This window comes from Triticum urartu, chromosome 4A (assembly GCF_056163025.1).
Source record: "Triticum urartu cultivar PI428250 chromosome 4A, HENAU_Tu73, whole genome shotgun sequence".
In the NCBI taxonomy this organism is placed as follows: Eukaryota; Viridiplantae; Streptophyta; class Magnoliopsida; order Poales; family Poaceae; genus Triticum; species Triticum urartu.
The window spans coordinates 497,172,728-497,192,194 of NC_141876.1; positions in this window are offsets into that span (position 1 = coordinate 497,172,728).

Genomic DNA, 19,467 nt, shown 5'->3' on the forward strand with positions numbered 1-19,467 from the left:
GGATGAGATCCCGGACGTCACGAGGAGTTCCGGAATGGTCCGGAGGTAAAGATTTATATATGGGAAGTCTTGTTTTGGTCGCTGGAAAAGTTTCGCGCATTATCGGTATTGTACCGGGAGTGCCGAAAGGAGTCCGGGGGGTCCACCAAGGGGGTCCACCTGCCCCGGGGGGCCACATGGGCTGTAGGGGTGTGCTCCTTGGCCTATATGGGCCAAGGGCACCAGCCCCAAGAGGCCCATGCGCCAAGAGATAAGGGAAAGGAAGAGTCCTAAAGGGGGAAGGCACCTCCTAGGTGCCTTGGGGAGGATGGACTCCTCCCTGGCCGCACCCTTCCTTGGAGGAAGGGCCAAGGCTGTGCCTCCCCTCTCCCTTGGCCCTATATATAGTGGGGGAAGGGAGGGCCTCTTCCCCACGCCTTTGGTGCCTCCCTCTCCCTCTCCAATACCTCCTCCTCCTCCATAGAGCTTGGCGAAGCCCTGATGGAGTACTGCAGCTCCACCACCACCACACCGTCGTGCTGCTGCTGGAGCCATCTTCCTCAACCTCTCCTTCCCCCTTGCTGGATCAAGAAGGAGGAGACGTCACGCTGACCGTACGTGTTTTGAACGCGGAGGTGCCGTCCGTTCGGCGCTAGGATCTCCGGTGATTTGGATCACGTCGAGTACGACTTCCTCATCCCCGTTCTTTGAACGCTTCCGTGCGTGATCTACAAAGGTATGTAGATGTAATCCAATCACTCGTTGCTAGATGAACTCCTAGATGGATCTTGGTGAAACCGTAGGAATTTTTTTGTTTTCTGCAATGTTCCCCAATAGTGGCATCATGAGCTAGGTCTATGCGTAGTTCTCTTTGCACGAGTAGAACACAATTTGTTGTGGGCGTAGATGTTGTTGACTTTCTTGCCGCTACTAGTCTTATCTTGCTTCAGCGGTATTGTGGGATGAAGCGGTCTGGACCAACCTTACACGTACGCTTACGTGAGACCGGTTCCACCGACTAACATGCACAATTTGCATAAGGTGGCTGGCGGGTGTCTGTCTCTCCCACTTTAGTTGGAGCGGATTCGATGAAAAGGGTCCTTATGAAGGGTAAATAGAAGTTGACAAATCACGTTGTGGCTTTCACGTAGGTAAGAAAACGTTCTTGCTAGAACCCTATTGCAGCCACGTAAAACTTGCAACAACAATTAGAGGACGTCTAACTTGTTTTTGCAGCAAGTGTTCTGTGATGTGATATGGCCAAAGTTGTGATAAATGATGAATGATATATATGTGATGTATGAGATGTTCATGCTATTGTAATAAGAATCACGACTTGCATGTCGATGAGTATGACAACCGGCAGGAGCCATAGGAGTTGTCTTTATTTTTTGTATGACCTACGTGTCATTGAGAAACGCCATGTAAATTACTTTACTTTATTGCTAAACGCATTAGCCGTAGTAGTAGAAGTAATAGTTGGCGAGCAACTTCATGGAGACACGATGATGGAGATCATGATGATGGAGATCATGGTGTCATGCCAGTGACAAGATGATCATGGAGCCCCAAGATGGAGATCAAAGGAGCTATGTGATATTGGCCATATCATGTCACTATTATTATTTGATTGCATGTGATGTTTATCATGTTTCTGCATCTTGTTTACTTAGAACGACGGTAGTAAATAAGATGATCCCTCATAATAATTTCAAGAAAGTGTTCCCCCTAACTGTGCACCGTTGCGACAGTTCGTTGTTTCGAAGCACCACGTGATGATCGGGTGTTAGATTCCAACGTTCACATACAACGGGTGTAAGACAGATTTACACATGCAAACACTTAGGTTGACTTGACGAGCCTAGCATGTACAGACATGGCCTCAGAACATAGAAGACCGAAAGGTCGAGCATGAGTCGTATAGAAGATACGATCAACATGAAGATGTTCACCGATGTTGACTAGTCCGTCTCACGTGATGATCGGACACGGCCTAGTTAACTCGGATCATGTTATACTTAGATTACTGGAGGGATGTCTATCTAAGTGGGAGTTCATTGAATAATTTGATTAGATGAACTTAATTATCATGAACTTAGTCTAATTTTTTTACAATATGTCTTGTAGATCAAATGGCCAACGTAGTCCTCAACTTCAACGCGTTCTTAGAGAAAACCAAGCTGAAAGACGATGGCAGCAACTACACGGACTGGGTCCGGAACCTGAGGATCATCCTCATAGCTGCTAAGAAAGATTATGTCCTACAAGCACCGCTAGGTGATGCACCTGTTCTCCCTGCAGAACAAGACGTTATGAACGCTTGGCAGGCACGTACCGATGACTACTCCCTCGTTCAGTGCAGCATGCTTTACAGCTTAGAGCCGGGGCTCCAAAAGCGTTTTGAGAGACACAGAGCATATGAGATGTTCGAAGAGCTGAAAATGGTTTTCCAAGCTCATGCCCGGGTCGAGAGATATCAAGTCTCCGACAAGTTCTTCAGCTGTAAGATGGAGGAAAACAGTTCTGTCAGTGAGCACATACTCACTATGTCTGGGTTGCATAACCGCTTGACTCAGCTGGGAGTTAATCTCCCGGATGACGCGGTCATTGACAGAATCCTTCAGTCGCTTCCACCGAGCTACAAGAGCTTTGTGATGAACTTCAATATGCAGGGGATGGAAAAGACCATTCCTGAAGTATTTGCAATGCTGAAATCAGCAGAGGTAGAAGTCAAAAAGGAACATCAAGTGTTGATGGTGAATAAAACCACTAAGTTCAAGAAGGTCAAGGGTAAGAAAGCCTTCAAGAAGGACGACAAGGGAGTTGCCGCGCCCGGCAAGCAAGCTGCCGGGAAGAAGCCAAAGAATGGACCCAAACCCGAGACTGAGTGCTTTTATTGCAAGGGAAGTGGTCACTGGAAGCGGAACTGCCCCAAATACTTAGCGGACAAGAAGGCCGGCATCACGAAAGGTATATGTGATATACATGTAATTGATGTGTACCTTACCAGTACTCGTAGTAGCTCCTGGGAATTTGATACCGGTGCGGTTGCTCACATTTGTAACTCAAAACAGGAGCTGCGGAATAAGCGGAGACTGGCGAAGGACGAGGTGACGATGCGCGTTGGGAATGGTTCCAAGGTCAATGTGATCGCCGTCGGCACGCTACCTCTACATTTACCTTTGGGATTAGTTTTAAACCTTAATAATTGTTACTTAGTGCCAGCTTTGAGCATGAACATTGTATCAGGATCTCATTTAATTCGAGATGGCTACTCATTTAAATCCGAGAATAATGGTTGTTCTATTTATATGAGAGATATGTTTTATGGTCATGCTCCGATGGTGAATGGTTTATTCTTAATGAATCTCGAGCGTAATGCTACACATGTTCATAGTGTGAGTACCAAAAGATGTAAGATTGATAATGATAGTCCCACATACTTGTGGCACTGCCGCCTTGGTCACATAGGTGTCAAACGCATGAAGAAGCTCCATACCGGTGGACTTTTAGAGTCTCTTGATTACGAATCATTTGACACGTGCGAACCATGCCTCATGGGTAAAATGACCAAGACTCCGTTCTCAGGAACAATGGAGCGAGCAACCAACTTATTGGAAATCATACATACTGATGTGTGCGGTCCAATGAGTGTTGAGGCTCGCGGTGGCTATCGTTATGTTCTCACCCTCACTGATGACTTGAGTAGATATGGGTATGTCTACTTAATGAAACACAAGTCTGAGACCTTTGAAAAGTTCAAGGAATTTCAGAGTGAGGTTGAGAATCAACGTGACAGGAAAATCAAGTTCCTGCGATCAGATTGTGGAGGAGAATACTTGAGTCACGAGTTTGGCACACACTTAAGAAAATGTGGAATAGTTTCACAACTCACGCCGCCTGGAACACCTCAGCGTAATGGTGTGTCCGAACATCGTAATCGCATTCTATTAGATATGGTGCGATCTATTATGTCTCTTACCGATTTACCGCTATCTTTTTGGGGCTATGCTTTAGAGACTGCTGCATTCACTTTAAATAGGGCTCCGTCGAAATCCGTTGAGACGACACCGTATGAATTATGGTTTGGGAAGAAACCTAAGCTGTCGTTTCTAAAAGTTTGGGGATGCGATGCTTATGTCAAGAAATTTCAACCTGAAAAGCTCGAACCCAAGTCGGAAAAATGTGTCTTCATAGGATACCCTAAAGAAACTATTGGGTATACCTTCTACCTCAGATCCGAAGGCAAGATCTTTGTTGCCAAGAATGGATCCTTTCTAGAGAAGGAGTTTCTCTCGAAAGAAGTAAGTGGGAGGAAAGTAGAACTTGATGAAGTATTACCTCTTGAACCGGAAAACGGCGCAACTCAAGAAAATGTTCCTGAGGTGCCTGCACCGACTAGAGAGGAAGTTAATGATGATGATCAAGATACTTCTGATCAAGCTCCTACTGAAATTCGAAGGTCCACAAGGACACGTTCCGCACCAGATTGGTACGGCCACCCTGTCTTGGAAATCATGTTGTTAGACAACGGTGAACCTTCGAACTATGAAGAAGCGATGGCGGGCCCGGATTCCAACAAATGGCTGGAAGCCATGAAATCCGAGATACGATCCATGTATGAAAACGAAGTATGGACTTTGACTGACTTGCCCGTAGAGCGGCGAGCCATAGAAAATAAATGGATCTTTAAGAAGAAGACAGACGCGGATGGTAATGTGACCATCTATAAAGCTCGGCTTGTCGCTAAGGGTTATCGACAAGTTCAAGGGGTTGACTACGATGAGACTTTCTCACCGGTAGCGAAGCTAAAGTCCGTCCAAATCATGTTAGCAATTGCTGCATTCTATGATTATGAGATATGGCAAATGGACGTCAAAATGGCATTCCTTAATGGTTTCCTTAAGGAAGAATTGTATATGATGCAGCCGGAAGGTTTTGTCGATCCTAAATATGCTGACAAGGTGTGCAAGCTCCAACGCTCGATTTATGGGCTGGTGCAAGCATCTCGGAGTTGGAACATTCGCTTTGATGAGATGATCAAAGCGTTTGGGTTTATGCAGACTTATGGAGAAGCCCGCGTTTACAAGAAAGTGAGTGGGAGCTCTGTAGCATTTCTCATATTATATGTAGATGACATACTTTTGATGGGAAATGATATAGAGCTTTTGGACAGCATTAAGGCCTACTTGAATAAGAGTTTTTAATGAAGGACCTTGGAGAAGCTGCTTATATATTAGGCATCAAGATCTACAGAGATAGATCAAGACGCCTCATAGGTCTTTCACAAAGCACATACCTTGATAAGATATTGAAGAAGTTCAATATGGATCAGTCTAAGAAGGGGTTCTTGCCTGTATTGCAAGGTGTGAAATTGAGCTCAGCTCAATGTCTGACCACGGCAGAAGATATAGAAGAGATGAGTGTCATCCCCTATGCCTCAGCCATAGGGTCTATTATGTATGCCATGCTGTGTACCAGACCTGATGTAAACCTTGCCGTAAGTTTGGTAGGAAGGTACCAAAGTAATCCCGACAAGGAACACTGGACAGCGGTCAAGAATATCCTGAAGTACCTGAAAAGGACTAAGGAAATTTTTCTCGTTTATGGAGGTGACGAAGAGCTCGTCGTAAAAGGTTACGTCGACGCTAGCTTCGACACAGATCTGGATGACTCCAAGTCACAAACCGGATACGTGTATATTTTGAATGGTGGGGCAGTAAGCTGGTGCAGTTGCAAGCAGAGCGTCATGGCGGGATCTACATGTGAAGCGGAGTACATGGCAGCCTTGGAGGCAGCGCATGAAGCAATTTGGGTGAAGGAGTTCATCACCGACCTAGGAGTCATACCCAATGCGTCGGGGCCAATCAAACTCTTCTATGACAACACTGGAGCTATTGCACTTGCCAAGGAGCCTAGGTTTCACAAGAAGACCAGGCACATCAAGCGTCGCTTCAACTCCATTCGTGAAAATGTTCAAGATGGAGACATAGATATTTGTAAAGTACATACGGACCTGAATGTAGCAGATCCGTTGACTAAACCTCTCCCTAGAGCAAAACATGATCAACGCCAGAATTCCATGGGTGTTCGATTCATCACAATGTAACTAGATTATTGACTAGTGCAAGTGGGAGACTGTTGGAAATATTCCCTAGAGGCAATAATAAAAGCATTATTATTATATTTCCTTGTTCATGATAATTGTCTTTATTCATGCTATAATTGTGTTATCCGGAAATCGTAATACATGTGTGAATACTTAGACACCAACATGTCCCTAGTAAGCCTCTAGTTGACTAGCTCGTTGATCAACAGATAGTCATGGTTTCCTGACTATGGACATTGGATGTCATTGATAATGAGATCACATCATTAGGAGAATTATGTGATGGACAAGACCCAATCCTAAACATAGCACAAGATCGTATAGTTTGTTTGCTAGAGTTTTCCAATGTCAAGTATCTTTTCCTTAGACCATGAGATCGTGTAACTCCCGAATACCGTAGGAGTGCTTTGGGTGTACCAAACATCACAACGTAACTGGGTGACTATAAAGGTATACTATGGGTATCTCCGAAAGTGTCTGTTGGGTTGACACGGATCAAGACTGGGATTTGTCACTCCGTATGACGGAGAGGTATCACTGGGCCCACTCGGTAATGCATCATCATAATGAGCTCAAAGTTACCAAGTGTCTGGTCACGGGATCATGCATTACGGTACGAGTAAAGTGACTTGCCGGTAACGAGATTGAACGAGGTATTGGGATACCGACGATCGAATCTCGGGCAAGTAACATACCGATTGACGAAGGGAATTGTATACGGGGTTGCTTGAATCCTCGACATCGTGGTTCATCCGATGAGATCATCGAGGAGCATGTGGGAGCCAACATGGGTATCCAGATCCCGCTGTTGGTTATTGACCGGAGAGCGATCTCGGTCATGTCTACATGTCTCCCGAACCCGTAGGGTCTACACACTTAAGGTTCGGTGACGCTAGGGTTATAGGGATATGTATATGCAGTAACCCGAAAGTTGTTCGGAGTCCCGGATGAGATCCCGGACGTCACGAGGAGTTCCGGAATGGTCCGGAGGTAAAGATTTATATATGGGAAGTCTTGTTTTGGTCGCTGGAAAAGTTTCGCGCATTATCGGTATTGTATCGGGAGTGCCGAAAGGGGTTCGGGGGTCCACCAAGGGGGTCCACCTGCCCCGGGGGGCCACATGGGCTGTAGGGGTGTGCGCCTTGGCCTATATGGGCCAAGGGCACCAGCCCCAAGAGGCCCATGCGCCAAGAGATAAGGGAAAGGAAGAGTCCTAAAGGGGGAAGGCACCTCCTAGGTGCCTTGGGGAGGATGGACTCCTCCCTGGCCACACCCTTCCTTGGAGGAAGGGCCAAGGCTGTGCCCCCCCTCTCCCTTGGCCCTATATATAGTGGGGGAAGGGAGGGCCTCTTCCCCACGCCTTTTGTGCCTCCCTCTCCCTCTCCAACACCTCCTCCTCCTCCATAGAGCTTGGCGAAGCCCTGACGGAGTACTGCAGCTCCACCACCACCACGCCGTCGTGCTGCTGCTGGAGCCATCTTCCTCAACCTCTCCTCCCCCCTTGCTGGATCAAGAAGGAGGAGACATCACGCTGACCGTACGTGTGTTGAACGCGGAGGTGCCGTCCGTTCGGCGCTAGGATCTCCGGTGATTTGGATCACATCGAGTACGACTTCCTCATCCCCGTTCTTTGAACGCTTCCGCGCGTGATCTACAAAGGTATGTAGATGTAATCCAATCACTCGTTGCTAGATGAACTCCTAGATGGATCTTGGTGAAACCGTAGGAAATTTTTTGTTTTCTGCAACGTTCCCCAACAGTGGCCTAGGGTTACGGAGTAGTGGGGGGGGGGGAGGTAGTAGCGGGTTAGGTGGACCAGGGTGGGCCGGCCTGTTGGGTTGGGGGCCCATGGGTGGGGGGTTCTTTTCCCTTTTCTTTTATTTATTTTATTTATTTTCTGTTTTAGCTTAGTTTCCTTTTATTTTTGATTTTATAAAATATAGCACTAATCCCTAAATTAGTATTTATAAATACACTACTGTCACATTAAATCGTATACCTAAATAAAATAGTTTAATATTTTAATATTTATAAAATGCATTTAATTATTTATTTAAGCCACTATTTTCTTTAATTTAGTGCATTTAATTATTTTACAAAAATTTGATCCTCCATCATAATTGCCTATGCATTATTTGACACGTTTAGAGCATTGTAGTTTTAATGTTTGGAAACTTTTATTGTTTGACCTAAATTTAAATTTGAATTTGAATCGGTTTTGAACTAACGCGAGATTAACAACAGTAACCGTGGTGACGTGGCATCATTAACGTGGGATTACTATAGCCTAATTATCCGGGAGTCATAATTCTCCTCCACTACAAGAAATCTCGTCCCGAGATTTAATAGGCGGAGTAAAGGGGAAAGACTAGGTTACAAAATTCTAGCGATTCTTCTCGGTCTTGGTTGCTCTTCTCGAAGAGGTAGATCCACTATGTTTGATGTCTTCATTTCTCTGCTTCAGGTCATCATGATGAGGTCGACATCCTTTCTTCGGGAACTCCATCGTACTTATGTGATGACCCACAAGTATAGGGGATCTATCGTAGTCCTTTCGATAAGTAAGAGTGTCGAACCCAACGAGGAGCAGAAGGAAATGGTAAGCGGTTTTCAGCAAGGTATTCTCTGCAAGTACTAAAATAAGTGGTAACAGATAGTTTTATGATAGGAAATTGTAACGAGCAACAAGTAACAAAAGTAAATAAAGTGCAGCAAGGTGGCCCAATCCTTTTGTAGCAAAGGACAAGCCGGAACAAATTCTTATAATAGGAAAAGCGCTCTTGAGGACACATGGGAATATCGTCAAGCTAGTTTTCATCATGTTCATATGATTTGTGTTCGATACTTTGATAATTTGATATGTGGGTGGACCGGTGCTTGGGTGCTGTTCTTACTTGAACAAGCATCCCACTTATGATTAACCTCTATTGCAAGCATCCACAACTACAACAAAAGTATGAAGGTAAACCTAACCATAGCATGAAACATATGGATCCAAATCAGCCCCTTATGAAGAAACACATAAACTAGGGTTTAAGCTTCTGTCACTCTAGCAACCCATCATCTACTTATTACTTCCCAATGCCTTCCTCTAGGCCCAAATAATGGTGAAGTGTTATGTAGTCGACGTTCACATAACACCACTAGAGGCTAGACAACATACATCTTATCAAAATATCAAACGAATACCAAATTCACATGACTACTCATAGCAAGACTTCTCCCTTGTCCTAAGGAACAAACGTAATTACTCACAAAGCATATTCATGTTCATAATCAGAGGGGTAATAATATGCATATAGGATCTGAACATATGATCTTCCACCAATTAAACCAACTAGCATCAACTATAAGGAGCAATCAACACTACTAGCAACCTACTAGCACCAATCCCGGACTTTGAGACAAGAATTGGATACAAGAGATGAACTAGGGTTTGGAGATGAGATGGTGCTAGTGAAGATGTTGATGGAGATTTCCCTCTCCCGATGAGAGGAGCATTGGTGATGATGATGGTGATGATTTCCCCCTTCGTGAGGGAAGTTTCCCCGGCAGAACAGCTCTGCCGGAGCTCTAGATTGGATCCGCCAAGGTTCCGCCTCATGGCGGCGGAGTCTCGTCCCGAAAAGTTCCTTCTTATTTTTTCTCATCGAAAGACCTCATATAGGAGAAGATGGGCATCGGAGAGCCACCAGGGGGCCCACGAGGTAGGGCCGTAGGGGGGGCGCCCTAGGGGGGCACGCCCACCCTCGTGAGAAGGGTGTGGGCCCCCTGTCCTTCATCTTTGGCGTGGATTTTTCTTTATTTCTTTTAAGATGTTCCGTGGAGTTTCAGGACTTTTGGAGTTGCGCAGAATAGGTCTCTAATATTTGCTCCTTTTCCAGACCAGAATTCCAGCTGCCGGCATTCTCCCTCCTTGTGTAAACCTTGTAAAATAAGAGAGAATAGCCATAAGTATTGTGACATAAAGTGAAATAACAGTCCATAATGCAATAAATACGATATACAAGCATGATGCAAAATGGACGTATCAACTCCCCCAAGCTTAGACCTCGCTTGTCCTCAAGCGAAAAGCCGACAACAATAAATATGTCCTCATGTTTAGAGGTAGAGGCGTCGATAAAAATAAAATACGGACATGAAGGCATCATGATTATTCTCATAACAGCAACATATATATATAGATTTTGTCATATGATTACTTATGTTCAAGTGATGATCTATTCACAATGCAAAAGTACAAATCATAAACCTTATTGGGCTTCGACAAACTATAATCTCAGTCATTGAAGCAATTGCAATTTATCATAACATCGGAAAGAGTCTATGTCAGAGCTAAAAAGCAAGTCCACATACTCAACTATCATTTAGTCCTCCATAATTGCTAACACTCACGCGATACTTGTGGTTACGGAGTTTTAATCGGACACCGAGAGATACGGGCTTTAGTTTTGCCCCACAACCTTTTACCTCAAGGGTAATGTCAACAATAATGGTTCATGCTCCCATACATCCAATTATATATATATATCATGTTCTTTCCAACATGCTGAGCTTGCCAAAGGATAAAATGAAAAAGAAAAGGTGAAGATCACCATGAATCTTGCATAAGGTAGAAGATAATAATAAAGGACATTCCCTTCGCAGAGGGAAGCAGAGGTTGCCATGCGTTTTTACGGTTGGATATATAAAATCTCAATGTGAAAGAACGTCACTTTATATTGCCCCTTGTGATATGAACCTTTATTATGCAGTCCGTCGCTTTTATTACTTCCACATCACAAGATCGTATAAAGCTTATTTCTCCCACACCAATCAATCATACATATTTAGAGCAATTTTTATTGCTTTGCACCGATGACAACTTACTTGAAGGATCTTACTCAACCCATAGGTAGATATGGTGGACTCTCATGGCAAAACTGGTTTAGGGATTTTGGAAGCACAAGTAGTATTTCTACTTAGTGCTGAGAATTTGGCTAGCATGAGGGGGAAAGGCAAGCTCAACAAGTTAGAGGATCCATGACAACATACTTTATCTCAGATATAAGAAATACATAACTCATTACGTTGTCTTCCTTGTCCAACATCAACTCTTTAGCATGTCATATTTTAATGAGTGCTCCCAATCATAAAAGATGTTAATGATAATATATCTATATGTGAAAACCTCTCTTTCCTTATTACTTCATATTAATTGCAACAATGACCAAAGCTATGTCTGCCAACTCCCAACAACTTTTAATCATCATACTCTTTCTATGTGAAGTCATTACTCTCAATAAGATCAATATGAACTTTTTGTTTCTTTTTATTCTTTTTCTCTTTTCTTTTATTCACCCAAGATCATGGCAAAATAATCAAGACCTTGACTCAACACTAATCTTTATTATATATAGCTCACGGACTCGATTACATAGAAAGATCATAAAACAAAACTCAAAACTAGATCATCCCATGAACTTTATTCTACTAGATCAAGATACTACTAATAGGATTGAACTAAGAAAAACGGTAAAGATAGGAGTTGGGATTGTGATACGATACCGGGGCATCTCCCCCAAGCTTGGCAGTTGCCAAGGGGAGTGCCCATACCCATGTGATCATGTCTTCTTCTTTGTTGTTGGTGTAATATTCTTGGCAATTATTCCTCTCAGGATACGGTTCTCCTCCTCGAGCTTATTGACTTGCTGCTTGAGGTCCATTATTTCCTTACGAAGCTTTCCTGTGACAGCTAAAGCTCCTTGCACCCAAGGGTGTTGCATAGCTACGGGACAACAAGTGACACTCCTCTTCATATTTTCATAAGCAAGAAATCTAACATTACAAGGGATAACCGAGTTTGGAATAGCTGAGCTCTGTAGTTCCCCCATCGTGAACCCAGCTCGGAGGAGAGAGGTGACTTCTTGATTCTACATAGCATGTACTCTCATCAAGTCAGCCTCCATCTCCTCCTCTGTTGCTGGCCCAAAGTGGTCAGCATCGCTGTTTGCCCGTGGTTCCGGTGCCGAATTAGATACCCGGCTCTCCCCGATTGACTCTTGAGAAGACATCTTGCTCTAATCTGCAGCAGCAACAACTCGAAAACAAAAACAGAGGAAATTTGCGTGATACGGGAGTCAAAACCTTTGGGAGGTTATATAATGAATTTTTACCGACCAAAATACGTAACGTGCAAGAAAACGGAGTCCGGAAGGTACACGAGGTGCTCACGAGGTAGGGGGCGCCCACCACCCTCATGGGGCCCTCGTGTCCTTCCTGGACTGCTACTTATTTTTCTATTTTTCTAAATATTCCAAAACGGAGAAATATTGCCTTAAAAATTGTTTTGAGTCGGTTTACTTACCGTACCACATACCTATTCCTTTTGGGAGTCTGAAACGTTCCGAAAAGTGTCTCTTATGTATTCCTCCGGGGTTACGGTTTCAATAATATTGGTTTCAACATTTGTGGGATTACCTGAGATATAATGTTTAATTCTTTGACCGTTTACCACCTTCGGATTTGTGCCCTCGAAGTTGTTGATTTTTATGGCACCGGAACGATAGACCTCTTCGATAACATAGGGGACTTCCCATTTAGAGAGAAGTTTTCCTGCAAAAAGTCTTAAACGAGAGTTGTATAGCAATACATAGTCACCTACATTAAACTCACGCTTTTGTATCCTTTTGTCATGCCATCTTTTAACTTTTTCTTTAAACAACTTGGCATTTTCATAAGCTTGGGTTCTCCATTCATCAAGTGAGATAATATCAAATAACCTCTTCTCACCGGCAAGTTTAAAATCATAGTTAAGCTCTTTAATAGCCCAATATGCCTTATGTTCTAGTTCGAGAGGTAAGTGACATGCTTTTCCATAAACCATTTTACACGGAGACATACCCATAGGATTTTTATATGCAGTTCTATAAGCCCATAATGCATCATCAAGTTTCTTAGACCAATTCTTTCTAGACCTATTAACAATCATTTGCAAAATTAATTTGAGCTCTCTATTGCTCAACTCTACTTGACCACTAGACTGTGGGTGATAAGGAGATGTAATTCTATGATTAACATCATATTTAGCAAGCATTTTACGGAAAGCACCATGAATAAAGTGTGAACCACCATGAGTCATTAAGTATCTAGGGACTCCAAACCTCGGGAAAATAACTTCCTTAAGCATTTTAATATAAGTGTTATGATCAACACTACTAGTTGGAATAGCTTCTACCCACTTAGTAACGTAATCAACATCAACTAGAATATGTGTGTATCCATTAGAGGCAGGAAAAGGTCCCATATAATCAAAGCCCCAAACATCAAATGGTTCAATAACAAGTGAATAATTCATAGGTATTTCTTGACGTCTACTAATATTACCAATTCTTTGACATTCATCACAAGACAAGACAATCTTACGGGCATCCTTGAAGAGAGTAGGCCAATAAAAACTAGATTGCAATACCTTATGTGTAGTTCTATCTCCAGCGTGGTGTCCTCCATAATACTCGGAATGACACTTGCCTAGGATCTCTTCCTGTTCATTCTCAGGTACACAACGTCTAATAACACCATATACTCCTTCTTTATAAAGATGTGGGTCATCCCAAAAGTAATGTCTTAAATCATAGAAGAACTTTTTCTTTTGTTGGTATGTGAAGCTAGGTGGTATAAATTTAGCAACAATATAATTAGCATAATCAGCATACCATGGAGTACTATGAGAAGTACTTATAACATTTAATTGTTCATCAGGAAAGTTATCATTAATAGGTAGTGGGTCATCAAGAATATTTTCTAACCTAGACAGGTTGTCTGCAACGGGGTTCTCAGCTCCATTTCTATCAACAATATGCAAATCAAATTCTTGTAGCAAGAGAACCCATCTAATAAGTCTAGGTTTAGCATCTTTCTTTTCCATAAGATATTTAATAGCAGCATGATCAGTTTGAATAGTTACTTTAGAATCAACAATATAAGATCTGAACTTATCACAAGCAAATACAACTGCTAAAAGCTCTTTTTCAATAGTAGCATAATTTATTTGAGCATTGTCTAGAGTCTTACTAGCATAATGGATCACATTTAATTTCTTATCAACTCTTTGCCCTAGAACAACACCTACAACATAATCACTAGCATCACATATAATTTCAAAGGGTAGGTTCCAATCAGGTGGCTGAACAATAGGTGTAGAGACGAATGCTTTCTTAAGTATTTCAAATGCTTCTACACAATCATCATCAAAGACAAATGGTATATCTTTTTGCAATAAATTAGTCAGAGGCCGAGAAATTTTTGAGAAGTCCTTATTGAACCTCCTATAAAATCCGGCGTGACCAAGGAAACTTCTTATACCTTTGATGTCCTTGGGACACTACATCTTTTCAATAGCATCAACCTTGGCTTTATCAACTTCAATACCTCTTTCAGAAACTTTGTGCCCCAAGACAATACCTTCATTAACCATAAAGTGGCACTTTTCCCAATTCAAGACAAGATTAGTTTCTTTACATATCTGCAAAACTCGATCAAGATTGTGTTGGAAATATGCCCTAGAGGCAATAATAAAATGATTATTATTATATTTCCTTGTTAATGATAATTGTCTATTATTCATGCTATAATTGTGTTATCTGGAAAGCATAATACATGTGTGAATACATAGACCATAACATGTCCCTAGTAAGCCTCTAGTTAACTAGCTCGTTGATCAATAGATAGTCACGGTTTCCTGACTATGGACATTGGATGTCATTGATAATGGGATCACATCATTAGGAGAATGATGTGATGGACAAGACCCAATCCTAAGCATAGCACAAGATCGTGTAGTTCGTTTGCTAGAGCTTTTCCAGTGTCAAGTATCATTTCCTTAGACCATGAGATCGTGTAACTCCCGGATGCCGTAGGAGTGCTTTGGGTGTACCAAACGTCACAACGTAACTGGGTGACTATAAAGGTATACTACAGGTATCCCCAAAAGTATCTGTTGGGTTGACACGGATCGAGACTGGAATTTGTCACTCCGTATGACGGAGAGGTATCTCTGGGCCCACTCGGTAATGCATCATGATAATGAGCTCAATGTGACCAAGTGTTTGGTCACGGGATCATGCATTATGGTACGAGTAAAGTGACTTGCCGATAACAAGATTGAAAGAGGTATTGGGATACCGACGATCGAATCTTGGGCAAGTAACATACCGATTGACAAAGGGAATTGTATATGGGATTGATTGAATCCTTGACATCATGGTTCATCCGATGAGATCATCATGGAACATGTGGGAGCCAACATGGGTATCCAGATCCCGCTGTTGGTTATTTACCGGAGAGTCGTCTCGGTCATGTCTACGTGTCTCCCGAACCCGTAGGGTCTACACACTTAAGGTTCGGTGACGCTAGGGTTGTAGAGATATTAGTATGCGGTAACCGGAAAGTTGTTCGGAGTCCCGGATGAGATCCCGGACGTCACAGGAGTTCCGGAATGGTCCGGAGGTGAAGATTTATATATAGGAAGTCTAGTTTCGGCCATCGGGAAAGTTTCGGGGGTAATCGGTATTGTAGCGGGACCACCGGAAGGGTCCCGGGGGTCCACCGGGTGGGGCCACCTATCCCGGAGGGCCCCATGGGCTGAAGTGGGAGGGGAACCAGCCCCTGGTGGGCTGGTGTGCCCCCCATGGGCCTCCCCCTGCGCCTAGGGTTGGAAACCCTAGGGGTGGGGGGGCCCACTTGGCTTGGGGGGCAAGTCCTCCCCCTTGGCCGCCCCCCTTAGAGATCCCATCTCCTAGGGCCGGCGCCCCCCCTAGGGGCCCTATATATAGTGGGGGGGGTGGAGGGAGGGAAGCTGCACCGAGTCTCTGGCGCCTCCCTCTCCCCACGTAACACCTCTCTCTCTCTCTCTCTCGTTGGAGCTTGGCGAAGCCCTGCCGAGATCACCGTTGCTTCCACCACCACGCCGTCATGCTGCTGGATCTCCATCAACCTCTCCTTCCCCTTGCTAGATCAAGAAGGAGGAGACGTCTTCCCAACCGTACGTGTGTTGAACGTGGAGGTGCCGTCCGTTCGGCGCTAGGTCATCGGTGATTTGGATCACGACGAGTACGACTCCATCAACCCCGTTCTCTTGAACGCTTTCGCTCGCGATCTACAAGGGTATGTAGATGCACTCCCCTCTCCCTCATTGCTAGATGAGTCCATGGATTGATCTTGGTGATGCGTAGAAAATTTTAAATTTCTGCTACGTTCCCCAAAAGTGGCATCATGAGCTAGGTCTATGCGTAGTTTCTATGCATGAGTAGAACACAAGTTGTTGTGGGCATTGATTTTTTCAATTTACTTGCCGTTACTAGTCTTATCTTGATTCGGCGGCATCGTGGGATGAAGCGGCCCGGACCGACCTTACACGTACGCTTACGTGAGACTGGTTCCACCGACTGACATGCACTAGTTGCATAAGGTGGCTAGCGGGTGTCTGTCTCTCCCACTTTAGTCGGATCGGATTCGATGAAAAGGGTCCTTATGAAGGGTAAATAGAAATTGGCATATCACGTTGTGGTTTTGGCGTAGGTAAGAAACGTTCTTGCTAGAAACCTATAGCAGCCACGTAAAAACTTGCAACAACAATTAGAGGACGTCTAACTTGTTTTTGCAGCATGTGCCATGTGATGTGATATGGCCAAAAGGATGTGATGAATGATATATGTGATGTATGAGATTGATCATGTTCTTGTAATAGGAATCACGACTTGCATGTCGATGAGTATGACAACCGGCATGAGCCATAGGAGTTGTCTTAATTTATTTATGACCTGCGTGTCAACATAAACGTCATGTAATTACTTTACTTTATTGCTAAACCATTAGCCATAGTAGTAGAAGTAATAGATGACGAGATAACTTCATGAAGACACGATGATGGAGATCATGATGATGGAGATCATGGTGTCATGCCGGTGACGTTGATGATCATGGCGCCCCGAAGATGGAGATCAAAAGGAGCAAATGATATTGGCCATATCATGTCACTATTTGATTGCATGTGATGTTTATCATGTTTTTGCTTCTTATTTGCTTAGAACTACGGTAGTAAATAAGATGATCCCTCGCAATAATTTCAAGAAAGTGTTCCCCTAACTATGCACCGTTGCTAAGGTCCGTTGTTCCAAAGCACCACGTGATGATCGGTGTGATAGGCTCTAACGTTCGCATACAACGGGTGTAAGCCAGATTTACACACGCAATACACTTAGGTTGACTTGACGAGCCTAGCATGTACAGACATGGCCTCGGAACATGGAAGACCGAAAGGTCGAACATGAGTCGTATAGAAGATACGATCAACATGAAGATGTTCACCGATGATGACTAGTCTGTCTCATGTGATGATCGGACATGACCTAGTTGAATCGGATCATGTATCACTTAGATGACTAGAGGGATGTCTATCTGAGTGGGAGTTCATTAAATAATTTGATTAGATGGACTCAATTATCATGAACTTAGTCTAAAATCTTTGCAATATGTATTGTAGATCAAATGGCCCACGCTAATGTTGCCCTCAACTTCAACGCGTTCCTAGAGAAAACCAAGCTGAAAGACGATGGCAGCAACTACACGGACTGGGTCCATAACCTAAGGATTATCCTCATAGCTGCCAGGAAAGCATATGTCCTTGATGCACCGCTAGGTGAAGCACCTGTTTTCTGTGCAGAACAAGACGTTATGAACGCTTGGCAGACACGTAGTGATGATTACTCCCTGGTTCAGTGCGGCATGCTTTACAGCTTAGAACCGGGGCTCCAAAGGCGTTTTGAGAAACACGGAGCATATGAGATGTTCCAAGAGCTGAAAATGGTTTTCCAAGCTCACGCCCGGGTCGAGAGATATGAAGTCTCCGACAAGTTCTATAGTTGTAAGATGGAGGAGAACAGTTCTGTCAGCGAGCACTTACTCAAAATGTCTGGGCTGCATAACCGCTTGTCTCAGCTAGGAGTTAATCTCCCGGATGATGCGGTCGTTGACAGAATCCTTCAGTCGCTCCCACCTAGCTACAAGAGCTTTGTGATGAACTTCAATATGTAGGGGATTGAAAAGACCATTCCCGAGGTATATTCAATGCTGAAATCAACGGAGGTGGAAATAAAAAAGGAACATCAAGTGTTGATGGTGAATAAAACCACTAAGTTCAAGAAAGGCAAGGGTAAAAAGAACTTCAAGAAGGACGGCATGGGAGTTGCCGCGCCCGGTAAGCAAGCTGCCGGGAAGAAGTCAAAGAATGGACCCAAGCCTGAGACTGAGTGCTTTTATTGCAAGGGAAACGGTCACTGGAAGCGGAATTGCCCCAAGTACTTAGCGGAAAAGAAGGCCGACAATACCAAAGGTATATGTGATATACATGTTATTGATGTGTACCTTACCAGCGCTCGTAGTAGCTCCTGGGTATTTGATACCGGTGCAGTTGCTCATATTTTTAACTCAAAACAGGAATTGCGGAATAAACGAAGACTGGCGAAGGACGAGGTGACGATGCGCGTCGGGAATGGTTCCAAGGTCGATGTGATCGCCGTCGGCACGCTACCTCTGCATTTACCTACGGGATTAGTTTTAAACCTCAATAATTGTTATTTAGTACCAGCTTTGAGCATGAACATTGTATCTGGATCTCGTTTAATGCGAGATGGCTACTCATTTAAATTTGAGAATAATGGTTGTTCTATTTATATGAGAGACATGTTTTATGGTCATGCCCCACTGGTCAATGGTTTATTATTATTTAATCTTGAACGTGATGTTACACACATTCATAGTGTGAATGCCAAAAGATGTATGGTTGATAATGATAGTCCCACATACTTGTGGCACTGCCGCCTTGGTCACTTTGGTGTCAAATGCATGAAGAAACTCCATGCAGATGGACTTTTGGAGTCTCTTGATTATGAATAATTTGACACGTGCGAACCATGCCTCATGGGTAAAATGACCAAGACTCCATTCTCCGGAACAATGGAGTGAGCAACCAACTTATTGGAAATTATACATACTGATATGTGCAGTCCAATGAGCGTTGAGGCTCGCGGTGGCTATCGTTATGTCCTCACCCTCACTAATGACTTAAGCAGATATGGGTATGTCTACTTAATGAAACACAAGTCTGAGACCTTTGAAAAGTTCAAGGAATTTCAGGGTGAGGTTGAGAATCAACATGACAGGAAAATCAAGTTCTTACGATCAAATCGTGGGGGAGAATATTTGAGTCACGAATTTGGCACACACTTAAGGAAATGTGGAATAGTTTCACAACTCATGCCGCCTGGAACACCATAGCGTAATGGTGTGTCCGAACGTCGTAATCGCACCCTATTTGATATGGTACGATCTATGATGTCTCT